The 12,623-nt window shown below is 34.0% G+C and overlaps 1 long non-coding RNA gene and 1 pseudogene across 1 annotated transcript in view; one reads left to right on the top strand and one right to left on the bottom strand.

Annotated features, from left to right (window-relative positions):
* The first annotated feature begins 712 nt into the window (after positions 1-712).
* LOC141511035 (uncharacterized) overlaps positions 713-12,623 on the top strand; it is a 30,766-nt gene continuing 18,855 nt past the window's right edge. The window contains exon 1 of the long non-coding RNA XR_012475248.1: positions 713-1,043. This is a non-coding gene — a long non-coding RNA (uncharacterized LOC141511035). The remainder of the gene's footprint in view (positions 1,044-12,623) is intronic.
* On the bottom strand, positions 6,846-7,364 carry LOC141511034 (small ribosomal subunit protein eS24 pseudogene; annotated as a pseudogene).

Consider the following 12,623-nt stretch of genomic DNA (forward strand, 5'->3'; position numbering starts at 1 on the left):
TACTTTTGAAAGAGCTTTCCATTTGACAAATTGAAGTTTTGAGAGAATTATTTTCTTTTTGCATTTGCCTAATTGAGGATCTGACAGAATTATTCTCATTTTGTATTTGTCCAATTGATGATGTGAGAGAATTATTCTCATTTTGTAATTGTCCAATTCATGATATGAGAGATTTATTCTCCTTTTGTATTTGTTCAATTGTACTTTCTATAGTTTTGTTTTCTTGTTGCAAGGTATTAATTGTCTCTCCCAAATTTTTAAGTTCCTTCCTTATTTCTTCAAGGAAGTCTTTCTGTGCTGAAGACCAGATTGTATTCTCCTCAGAGGTTCTAGGTCTTTCTGAGTTAGGGTCCTTCCCTTCCAAGAATTTTTCTATGGATCCACCTTTCCGCTGACCCTTCTTCATTTTACTATGACCTTGAGTTGGGGAGGGGCTGGTTCACAGGGGCTTGGGATCACTAAAGGCTTTACTCACTGAGTGTAGTTTCTCTGTCTGGCCAGTAGGAGGAACTGGTTGCTTTCTCTGGAGTCTCTGTGACCTTGATTGAGGCCTTCTCCTTTTACTTGAAGGGAGGAGTTGGAGCTATTGAATTCTTTTGCCTTCAATCAGTGGTGGGCTTTACCCTGGCCTGAGGTCATTCCTCAGCTGGGCTGGTTCTTGTGCTCACACATGTGGGCCTGAGGCCAAAGTAGTTTGCATTTGTTTGTTCTGGAAGAGGTCTGAGCTGTAATGGGACTCAGAGTTCCTCATACCAGAGGAGCCCAGGGATGGTATCCACAGCTCTCCTGCACTGGAACTCTCCCCCCAGCCCTGTCTGCAAGCTCCAGAGTGACAGCACCAACACCAGCATCTCTGCTCTCTAGCTGACTCATGCCCCCGTGGTCCAGCCCCACCATTGATCCAGCAGGTCCGGCTCTCGGGCCCTCAGACTCCAGGCTCCACTTCATCTGCTAATCTGGTTGATCCGGGACTGATCCTCCCTCTGAGCCCAGACTCACCTGCCCAAATTTGACCAATGCTACTGCCGAAGACAAATCCTGAGGTAGATGTTCTTTCTCCTGGCTTTTCTTTCTGAGTTTTGTAGGTCATATTTCTTTTAAGAGGTTTGTTTCATGTGATAGATAGGGAAAAGATCAGGAGACTTTAGAACTGTGCCTGTCTTCTCTCCTCCATCTTGGTTGGAAGGCTCTCATCATTTTCAATTTAAAACCCTTTGTTGTATTTGCAAGACATCAAACAATCATATTTGACTAATCTTTTTAAGTGTACTCTGTCCCTGGCCAGTAGTTTATTTTTTTGAGCAATGGTCCACAAGACATTTCAAATTCTGTGATTCCATTTCTTTGATTATGAATCAGTCACTTAATTCTCTATGCTTCAATTTCCAGACGGGGTTAAAAATAACATCTAAACTACAGCACTGTCTGCTTTTCTTAAGACTAGAATGAAATAGTACTTATAAAGTGTTTTGCAAACCAAAAAGAGTTCTACACATCAGTTATCTAGTCTAATCCCCTTTATTTTGCTTTATTTTCCTATATATTTTATTTTTTCACCAGCTCAAACTTTCTTACAATTGGATATAAAAATTACAATGCATAATGACAAGATAAAATTTTGGTAACTTACAGAATCTTCATCAGTACTTTTTTAATTGGCCATTACATACATGTGTGTATATTAAATATGTATATCATTTTTCTGTTTCTACTTTTTTTCTCCTTTGTTTTATGTAGGTCTTTCAAGATTTCATTTACATTTTATGTATACTTGAAAAACCTAATAAAAATCATATTATTCCATTATAACAGTATATCAGTTTGTTGTTGGACTTTAGGTTGATTCCAGAGTTCGCTTTATTTATTGATTTATTTATCTATTTATTCATTCATTCATTTGTTTTTGAACTTAATTATAATCTAGCTATGAAAATGTTTGATCATTTCGGATAATAATTTAAGGTATATTCTCAACCTTGAAATCCCTCATTCAAAGCTAACTTCTTTAAATTTTCAGATTACTTCCTTTGAAATATTTAAATAATATAAATTCAAAATAGTCTGAATTCTGACAGGTCTGACAGTCTGAATTTTGAATATCTCCCAACATCAGGCAAGAAAATAATTTTAGATCATTTCTCTTCAAGAAGAAAATTTTAATATATATTTTGCTAAGTAATAGTTGAGTGAGTTTACTAGAGAAATAGCATATGGTAGTAGAGAGATGATTAAACTAAAAATAGGATAATTACAGGAATTTTTCTATATTGGATTTCTAGTTTCCATGATCAGAGATGAACTTACTATTGAATTATTAGGAGGACTGTATTTGAAACCAGAAACACGTTTTGAAAGAAAGGTATTTTCTTTGGAATATCATCCAAAGAAATATTAGCAAAAGATGGTCCCTGGGACTCAACTCTGGGATAAGTTTAGAAACATGATGCGAAGCTTGAAAATCAATCTAAATTGTAATATTCTAAATGATCCAAATAAGTGATAATTGTTCACAGTAAAATTTCTGATGATTTAATTGTCTGCAAGTGTAGTGCATTGAGGGCAAATTTTTGTCTTTTTTTTTTTTGACAATATAGCATTCACACAGGAAGAACATATAAGGTATTCTTGGAAAGAATATTAATGGATTTTAAGACCTAATTAAATGTTTTAAGTCCTTTTAGGAACAAACTTTTTGCTGCTTTTCAGTCTTAGCAATACTTGGGTCTTACTAAAAATCAAACTTAAAATATGGAAAATAAACCCTTTGAATTTAATGAGATGGAAAAACTTTCAACCAGATTGTAAATTTCAATGAGCATGAGATAGTTTATATTAGAATGAATTGCTTTGACTATAATGACAGGGACAGCAATTCTCACTTTAACTATTGATTAATTCCTATTGGAGAAAAGCTCTTTGAATGAAACTCTTTGAATGGCATACCTTTTAGCCAAAAATCCAACCTTTACTTTACATGAAAGACTTCATAGTGGAGAAAATCCTTTGTTGTATAACAATAATGGGAAAACTTCTAAGCAGAAAGGACACTTTATTAAGCATCAGAGGATTTGTGCTAAAAAAAAAATCCTCTAAACAGTAATGACTAAGAAAACTTCCAGTTAAAGGGGAAATCTTAACAAACATAAGATTATTCATACCGGACAAAAAACTTTGGACATAATGAATATTCATGATAGGGAAAATCCTAATGAAATTGGAAAGAAGTTCAACTTTAGGACAGACATTCTTTTTTTTTTGTTTGTTTGGTTTTTGGTTTTTGGTTTTTGCAAGGCAATGGGCTTAAGTGGCTTGCCCAAGGCCACACAGCTAGGTAATTATTAGGTGTCTGAGGCCGGATTTGAACTCAGGTACTCCTGATTCCAGGGCTGGTGCTTTATCCACTGTGCCACCTAGCTGCCCAGGACAGACATTCTTAATTATGAAAATATTTACAGTTTAGAGAAGGCATATTAAAGGAAAATAAAGATTTCCCTTTTTGCAAGAGCTCAAATATCTAATTGTTAAATTTTCATTATAAGCAATTATGCTTTGAAATTGTCAAATGCTTTTATTGCTTTGTTGATTATTTAAACTTGTAGAAAATGGTGAGAGAACCACTATTAGAGATTAAACTTAAAAGGTTTTCATATGTGCATTTCTTTTTCAGAGAAAGAGTTGCAAATTAACCCATTTACCAATATACTCCTAACATATCTGACTGGGCTATCTTGAGAAAAATTCAAGTGACCCCCCATATTTCTAGGTCAATTCCATAGCCTCACCCTCGAATTGTGTGTGTGTGTGTGTGTGTGTGTGTGTGTGTGTGTGTGTGTATGTGACTTATTTTTTAATTTTTGGAACAAGACAAACATTTATATAACTATAATTTTTTTAAAAGATTGCAAATGAAATTGCAAATCTATTATGTACAACTTGCTATTCTATTTAAATATATAATGACATTATCATGAATGTTTCTTTTTTTTTACTGTTCCTCCTTTTCCTTAAATTTAATAATTCCAAAATGTAAATAACAAAGCTAAAGTCATTCTTAGGGGAAAGTATCTACTCCTTAATACAGCAATCTGTCAAAATATAAGAGATCATTGTTTTCTTTTCTTTTTCCTCTATGCTTTCTTGGGGGGACAAAAAAGTCTTGGAAAGACAAAAATTTCTCCTCAGTTATTAATGTCAGATCCTCCATAGTCATCCCTTCCTCCATGTTCCCTTGATGTTCTGACTTTACTCAAGTTCTCTGTCTCTAAGGAATCCAGTCAGAAATTTCTCCAGAATCAGCAACTCTGGCATTTGCACATTCATATCAATCTTTCCCTAGGTGTTCTGATGGAAAGTCTCATAGAAGGGAATCCTTTCTCCTACGTTGACTCTTGCCCCTAAGGGTGTCTTCTCTCACATTCCTATGGAGCTGAAGTCACAAAAGATCTCCTCTTTGTTTCCCCAAGTGGCATAAATTGAACCCTAAAGACTCTATCAAAAGGCTGCCAAAACCAAGGACAGAATGATGGAGTCATAAGGAAGAACTTAAAACGTCAGTCACACATTCCAATCCAAGGACTTGGGAATGTGGCCACAGACTCATTCCCTGTTTTCCTTATGTAGCCCTCCTTGGGGTCACTCATTAACAATAAGTCTCTGGAGTTTGCTAGAGAACAATGCTCCTCATTCCAATAGTGAGGAAAATGAAAGCAGATTAAATTGTTTATTTAAAATTACAATGGGGTTAAGAGTGACTTGGCCAAGATCACACAGCTAGGCAATTATTCAGTGTTTGAGGTCAAATTTGAACTCAGGTCCTCCTGACTCCAGGGTCAGTGCTCTATCTACTGTGCTACCTAGCTGCCCCCAACATGATTTTCTTAAAAACTATCCCAGCTCTAATACTTACTAGTTTTGTATACATGGATAAATCTTAACTTCCTGGACATCAATATTCTAAAGTGTAAAATTTTTAAAAACTACTTGTGTCACAAACTTCTTTGGTTTGTTGAAAGTATTTTGTAAAGCTAAATTGTCTTATACATGCAGTTTAAAATATTTTATTCTTAACTTAAAGCACTAAAAAATGAGCATTTTAATATAAACAGAGCACAAAGGAGGATTGTATATAAAATCACAAATTCCATTTCATACTGATTGCTTTTTTAAAAAATTATATAATAGGGGCAGCTAGGTGGCACAGTGGATAGAGCACTGGCCCTGGAGTCAGGAGTACCTGGGTTCAAATCCAGTCTCAGACACTTAATAATTACCTAGCTGTGTGGCCTTGGGCAAGCTACTTAACCCCATTTGCCTTGCAAACCCCCCAAAAAAATTATATAATAGATTGCACAAATAAATTTCAAAACTTCTCTGCTTGTTTATGATTCTTTACTAGCTTCCTTCTATAAATTTTAAAAAAATATTTCAAAAATTCTCTTTTTGACTTTACTATTGATAAATTCCTCCCCTCCCAAAACTATTCTCCATTAAGAATACAGAGAGAACATAAAAGCTCTGTGAGATATAAGCATAGTTCACCAAAACAAATTCATTCATACAATGACCATGTTCAAAAATGTATATCTTTTCTGTTGGCCAAAATTCTAAAATTTTTCGAAGTTGTTTTTCTTATGATGTGGTTGTCTTTAAGTAAATTGTTCCTCTAGTTCTTCCCACTTCACTCTGCTCAATTTATACTATGATTCTTTGAAACCATTCATTTCATAATTTCTTTGTGACATTCTATCATATTCATATTTCACAATTTGTTCATTTGTTTTGATATTTGCTCTCTGATTTTATTTTGTTTCTTTTCTTTTTTTCCTTTTAAGTTCTTAGATCAAGATTTTTTTTTGCTTTATCTATTCCCCCCCCCGAATATAAGTAATTTAATTTTTCAGGATAGGAATGATAATTTAAGGTAATGGTTAAGAGCACTTTATGACTGAAAGAACTTTAGTTCATTCTCTGCTAAGTCTCCTAAGATATAATTTCATTATCTACAAATGGTAATAACACTTCAACTACCTAACTAGATTATTATGGAAAATGTTTTGCAACCTTTAAATCATTTAAACTGTTGGTTAGCTTCATCTCTTTTCTTAGAAGTATGGTCTGGAGTTATCCCTACATTCTTGTAATAGTTAGCATAAGACTTCTATCTCATCACTTAAAGTTTCTGGCTCTTATACTAGATTCCCATTTTCTTTTGAAGGTGTTAGAAGAATGCTTCTAGTTTTTTACACATTAGAGCAGAGATGACTAATATTCAGAGGAAAATGTTTTGTGAACCATATATCACCACATAAAGGTCAGCTAATATTATAATTACATAGTTGTGGTCAAACCACAACAATCAGAATGTTATAACCAGAAGGGACCATGGGTATAGCATCCTAGTATAACAGTCTCATTTTATAGATGGGGAATCTGAACCTCAGAAATGTCAAATGAGATCAAATAAGATCTCATAGCTAATAAGTCAAGTCTTGAACCTAGGTTTTCTGAGTACAAAAAACATTGATTAATCCTATTGCATTGCCCTTTCTCCTAATAGAAATGAATGATCTGGTTTAGTGGGAACCATTGAGCTTCCCAAATAACAAGACTTGGATTTTTACTATTTAATTTATAATCAAGTCAGTGAGCACAGGCTAGCACTGGAAATATAAAGAAAAGCAACTTGCTGCCCTCAGGGAGTTTACCTTATAATGGAGAAGATGATATATAAGCATCTATGTACAAAAAAGATATGTTCAGTATAAACTGGAGATAAACAAAAGAAAAAAGGAGCTAGCATTAAAGAGAATTACAAAAGATTTCAAAATTTTTTTAAAGAATTTTAACAGTTTATTTATGCTCTGATGAAAAAATCCAAATTATCTTCACAGATAAACATCCACAGTGTCTTTTAGTCCTTCTGTTATGAAATCTCCAGCTCACTTTTTGCCAGCACCAACATTTGCCTTTGCAGTGCCTCTCACTTTCTTCATTCTGTTCTTGCATTCCTTTCGCTGCTTTCTTGATGTCTTTTTCTTCTCATACAGACCATGCCTTGCAAGTCTGTGCTTTGGTTCATTTTTCTTTGCATAATCAAGGGAATCATAAATCATGCCAAAGCCTGTTGTTTTGCCACCACCAAAATGGGTTCTGAATCCAAAGACAAAAATGACATCTGGAGTTGTCTTATACATCTTGGTCAGTTTTTCTCAGATTTCAGTCTTAGATACTGTGGCTTTGCCAGGATGAAGGACATCTATAACCATCTGTTTTCGCTGAAGAAGTCTGTTTGTCATGAACTTCCTGGTTCTGATGGTTACTGTGTCATTCATGGTGGCGGCCGGCTCCTCGAGCAGCAGGAGAGGGAAAGGCAAGATTTCAAAAATTTGTTGAAAGCCCAGAGGATCCAGGAAATAGAGATTAAGGTATGAGAGAATCTCAAGAATGGGGAATAGCCAATGAGAATGCCAGGGATCTGGAAGTAGAGAATTTTGTTTGAGGAACATTAAAGAAATTAATATAACTGGATCGCAGAGTACACAGTGGGGAGCTGGAAGAAGGGAAGAAAGTAAAGCATAAGAAAACTGTAAAGGTAGGAAAGTTAAGGTCTTTGAATGCCAAATGAGATTTCATATTTGATTTTAGAGGTGATTGGAATCCACTGGGGTTTATTGTTTGAGGTTGGGGGTGTGAAATAGTAAGTCCTTTGCTTTAGGGAGAATAAATTTGACTAATTTGACAACTGCCCTACATTAGTCTATACTAGTATCAGGAGAGTCTTGAGGCAAGGACAATCAAAAGGCATTACCAATAGTCAAGGTTTGAGGTTAGTGAGGTTCTGCCTAGAAGAGTGGTAGCATCTGAAAAAAAAGGAGGAATAAACAAAAGATATTACAAAGGTAAAAATCAATAGACCTTGGCAACAGAAGTAAAAGGATAGAGTCAAGAATGACATGTAGGTCATGAACCTGGGTGACTGGAAAGATGGTGGTACCCTTGATAGTAATAAGGAAAATAGGAGAGAAATGGATTTTGGGGAAAACATAATGAATTTCATTTTGGCTATGTTGAGTTTAAGATGTCTGTGTGATATCCAGTTTGAGATGTCCAAAGAGTTTCTCTGATATGATCATGAGGATGGAATAATTTAATCCTTGGGTCAATTTCTTAACTCTCCCTTATTTCTCTCACTCTGACTCAGGAGTAAGACAGTATATTGAAGCAAGCAATGATCTATGCCATAAGATCTTGTCTGTGCCAACACCTAATTGTCACAAGTCTATTTTCAGTTTATTCACATATAAAATCAGGAGGCTGAATTAGATGATCCCCATGGTTCCTTCTATGTCTTAAGTTCCTTGATTTTAATCACAACAGTTGGCATTTATTGGATCATAAATTTAAATAAAACCCTCTCATTTTACAGTCCCAGGTTACTGTTTATTATAGGTTATAGATTATTATAATTTGCCCAGTATCATATAGGTGGAAGATAAAAAGTACTAGTCTTTAGATCCAGAGCCTCTGACCAATTGTCTTTCTTCCTTCCATGATATAGTGGTTTAGGATTTATAAAGCATTGTACAATCATAATCTCATTTGAACTTCATTAATGATCTAGTATATTAGGTATGGTATTATGATCTCTATATAATGAGGAGAAAACCAAAGCTTAGAAAAGCAAAATGAAAGCTAGTGTTCAAGGTAGAATTTAAAATTAAGTTTTCTTGACTGCTCCTCATGATTACAGTGCTCTCCTTCCTCATCTCAATCTCCTGGCTTCCCTAGTTTTCTTCAAATTTCAGATCAAGTCTCACTATATACATCTTTCTCATTCTTTCTTAACCTCAGTGCTTTCTTACTGAGAATGCTTCAATTTACCCTGCCTTTATCTTTGTCATACATGATTGTTTATATGTTCCACCCCCATTAATCTCTGAGTTCCTTGAGATCAGGGACTATTTTTCGCCTTTCTTTGTAACTCCAGTGCTTGGCATAGTAAGCAATAAATAAATTCAAGTTGATTTAAGCTAATATCAAGTGTAACACATTTTCCACTAACATAACATTGCCCATCAAAGCATAATCTACAATATTTTGAATGAATAATGATGCCTTGAGCAAACCATTGATTTTTCCACCGCTGAATGACAAATATTGAGGTCTGTGTATATTAACAGAACCTCCAATTACCAAACATGATTATGGAAAAAAGTGAGGAACATGAATTGTCAAAGAGACTTGATTAGAAGAGAATAAATCTCAATTTTACTTTACATTTTTTTCTTTAATGGCTATTGATATTATTTTATTTTATTTTTCTTATTAATTTATTTTTAATTTATGTAATAACAAGTATTTCCATAATACAGTATGATTAAAAAGTTAATTGCACATGAAATTATAAATCTATTATGTACTACTTGCTATTCCTTTTAAAAAATATATTAAAGTTATCATATAATTTTCTTTTTTCCTCTTTTTCTTTCTTCCACCTCAGAAAGAACTGATAAATAGAAGCATATACATATATATATAAATGATTTTACATTTATATGTATATATATCCTTATTTGTATCTAATACTAAATCACTTTAATACAAAGGATTGACACAAAAATAATTTTTATATTATTGTTTTAAATTTTACAATTGTTTTAAATAACTGACACAGATATACTAGCATCACCTTCTATTATATTCCCTAAAAATATTTCCCCAAAATTATCTGAAACAATGATTAAACCCAATGTCCACTTTAGTCGTCTGCCGGTGGAAAGGAAGCTAAGGTGTTAAAGCATATTCCTAACTAGAAATAAAAATTCCAAGCAATCAGAATTGTCCAAAAGTGGAACAGACTACTTTCCAAGGTAAATAGTAAGTTGGCTGATGCAAGAGACCTTAAAATGGAAGCTTGTATGTACATATAGGTGGAGTCACTCTTAAGGGAAAAGTCAGGGATCTATTTCTGGGAGGATTGGAAAATGTGGAGACATTCTACATGCTGATCTGCCACTTGGTTGGGAATACCCTCTCTCCATTTATAGTGTGTCCAAAAATGACTGTCTTTAAAACTGCCAAATGGCAATATGGTGAACCAATGTGGACACCATACAGGAATTAGAGACGGGCTTGAAGGGATCCTCCCCTTTCCTTAGGCTCTGTGATGGTGAAATTTACCTTTTTCAGTTCTAGGTTCAAGGAATGGAGTTCTAGAACTGGAACCTCAAAGCTTGGGGATCTTGGAGTTCAGATTTTCAGGCTGGATGTTATAATAATCAGACTAGGAAAGAACTACTGAGAAGTCAGGACAGGTGAAACTAGCCCTGGGTGTGAGTGAAAAGGTTAGATAGGGAATGTAGAAGAACAATGCTCCTTAGGAACTGTGAGCCTAATCCCCCTTTTCTAAATTTTGGTTTTTCTCATCTGTGAAATGGAAATTATATTACCATACTGGATAATTATGAGGTTCAAACAAGATTATGGTTGCAAAATGCTTTATAACACCTCATAAATAACCTAGCACCTGCTTCCAGGTATGAGATATGTTTGTTCTCACTGTACCTTTCAAGTTAACATTTATTTTAAAGTCTAATTTATTATTATTATTATTATTTGCAATGCACTTGCTCAAAGTCACACAGCTAGATAATTATTAAATGTCAGATGCTGGATTTGAACTCAGGTCCTCCTGACTCTGGTGCTCTATTCACTGCACCACCTAACTACCCCCAGGCTAATTTATTATTAAATAGTTAAATGGAACTAGAATTTGGATCCCCTAATATTGAGGGAGCATAATTGGTGGGGACTTATACCAAGTACAGAGATGAGACAATCCCCCTTAAGGGTGCTGGAGAATAGTGGGCAATGTATTAAATGTAATACGCCTGATCCTCAGTCAAATGGGCTCAAGAGAGTCACTGTTTCACTTAGTAACCAATAATCAATTACTCTAGTGACAGTACAATTCAAAATGGGTTAGATTTGATGGTCTTTGAAGTCTCTTCCATTGCAGAGATTGCATAATTCTGTGACATTATCATCTATTACCCAGAATGGTTGGATTAGTTCAAAACGCCACCAACAATACATTAATGAATGTCCCACTCCTCCCACAACCCCTCCAACATTGATTGTTTTCCCTTTTTTGTTGTCATCTTAGTCAATCTGTTAGGTGTGAAGTAGTATCTCACAATTATTTTAATTTGCATTTCTCTAATAAGTAATTATTTGGAGCATTTTTTCATATGATTGTATATAGTTTTATTTTCTTCATTTGAAAACTGCCTGCTCATATTGAAAAATGACTTGTAATTTTATAAATTTGATTCAATTCTCTATATTTTAAAAATGACACCTTTATTAGAACCCCTAGTGGTGAAAATTGTTTCTCGGCTTTCTGTTTTCTTTCCATTCTTGGCTGCATTGTTTTTATTTTAGTGGAAAAATTTTTAGTTTAATATAGTCAAAATCACCCATTTTGCAATCTATAATATACTCTATTTCTTGTTTGGTCATAAATTTCTCCCCTTCCCATAGATTTGACAGGGTATTTCTTGATCTGTTAATTGGTCTGTGGCATTGTCCTTTATTTCTAAATCCTTTACCCATTTTGACCTCATTTTAGTATAGGGTATGAGATAGGGTAGTTTTTGCCATATTGTTTTCCAGTTTTCCCAACAATTTTTGTTAATTTATGACTTCTTATTGCAGAATTTAATATCTTTGGGTTTGTCAAACAGTAATAAATTACTATAGTCATTTACTACTGTTTCTTTTGTACCTATCCTAATCTACTGGTCCATTACTCTGTTTCTTAACCAGTAACATTTTGGTTTCTCTTTCCATGAAAATGTTTTGATGACTACTGCTAGTATAGTTTTAGATCTGGACAGCATTCCAGATGCTAGACCGTATTACTTTACTTTTTTTTTAATCAGTTCTCTTGATATTTGTTACTCCAGATGAATTTTTGTTACTTTTTTTTTCTCTAACTGGGTAAAATAGTTATTTGACAGTTTGATTGGTATGCCATTGAATATGTAATTTTATTTGGGTAGGATTTTTCATTTTTATTATAATAGTTCAATCTATGAGCAATTAATATTTTTCCAATTTAACAGATCTGCCTTTATTTATGTGAAAATTGTTTTGTAATTGTGTTCATGCAGTTTCTGAGTTTATCTTGGGAGGTAGATTTCCAAGTATTTTGGTGGTCTGCGGTTGCTTTAATGGAATTTCCCTTTCTATCTCTTGCCATTGGGTTTTATTGCTCATTTATAGAAATGCTGATGATTTATGTGGGTTTATTTTTTATCCTGCTGCTTTGCTAATTGTTTCAAGTTGTTTTTCAGATGATTTTCTTGGGTTCTCGAAGTATACTATCATATCATCTACAAAGAGTGAAAGTTTTGCTTCCTCATTGACAATTCTAATGTCATCAATTTCTTTTTTCTTATTCCTAAAGCTAATATTTCTAATACTATATTGAATAATAATGGTAATAATGGGTATCCTTGTTTTCATCTCTGATCTTATTGGAAATGCTCCTAGTTTATTCCCATTACCTACAACATTTATGGATAGTTTCGGATAGATTCTGCTTATTTTTAAAGAAAACA

The sequence above is a fragment of the Macrotis lagotis genome, chromosome 2 (genome assembly GCF_037893015.1).
Source record: "Macrotis lagotis isolate mMagLag1 chromosome 2, bilby.v1.9.chrom.fasta, whole genome shotgun sequence".
Taxonomy (NCBI): domain Eukaryota; kingdom Metazoa; phylum Chordata; class Mammalia; order Peramelemorphia; family Peramelidae; genus Macrotis; species Macrotis lagotis.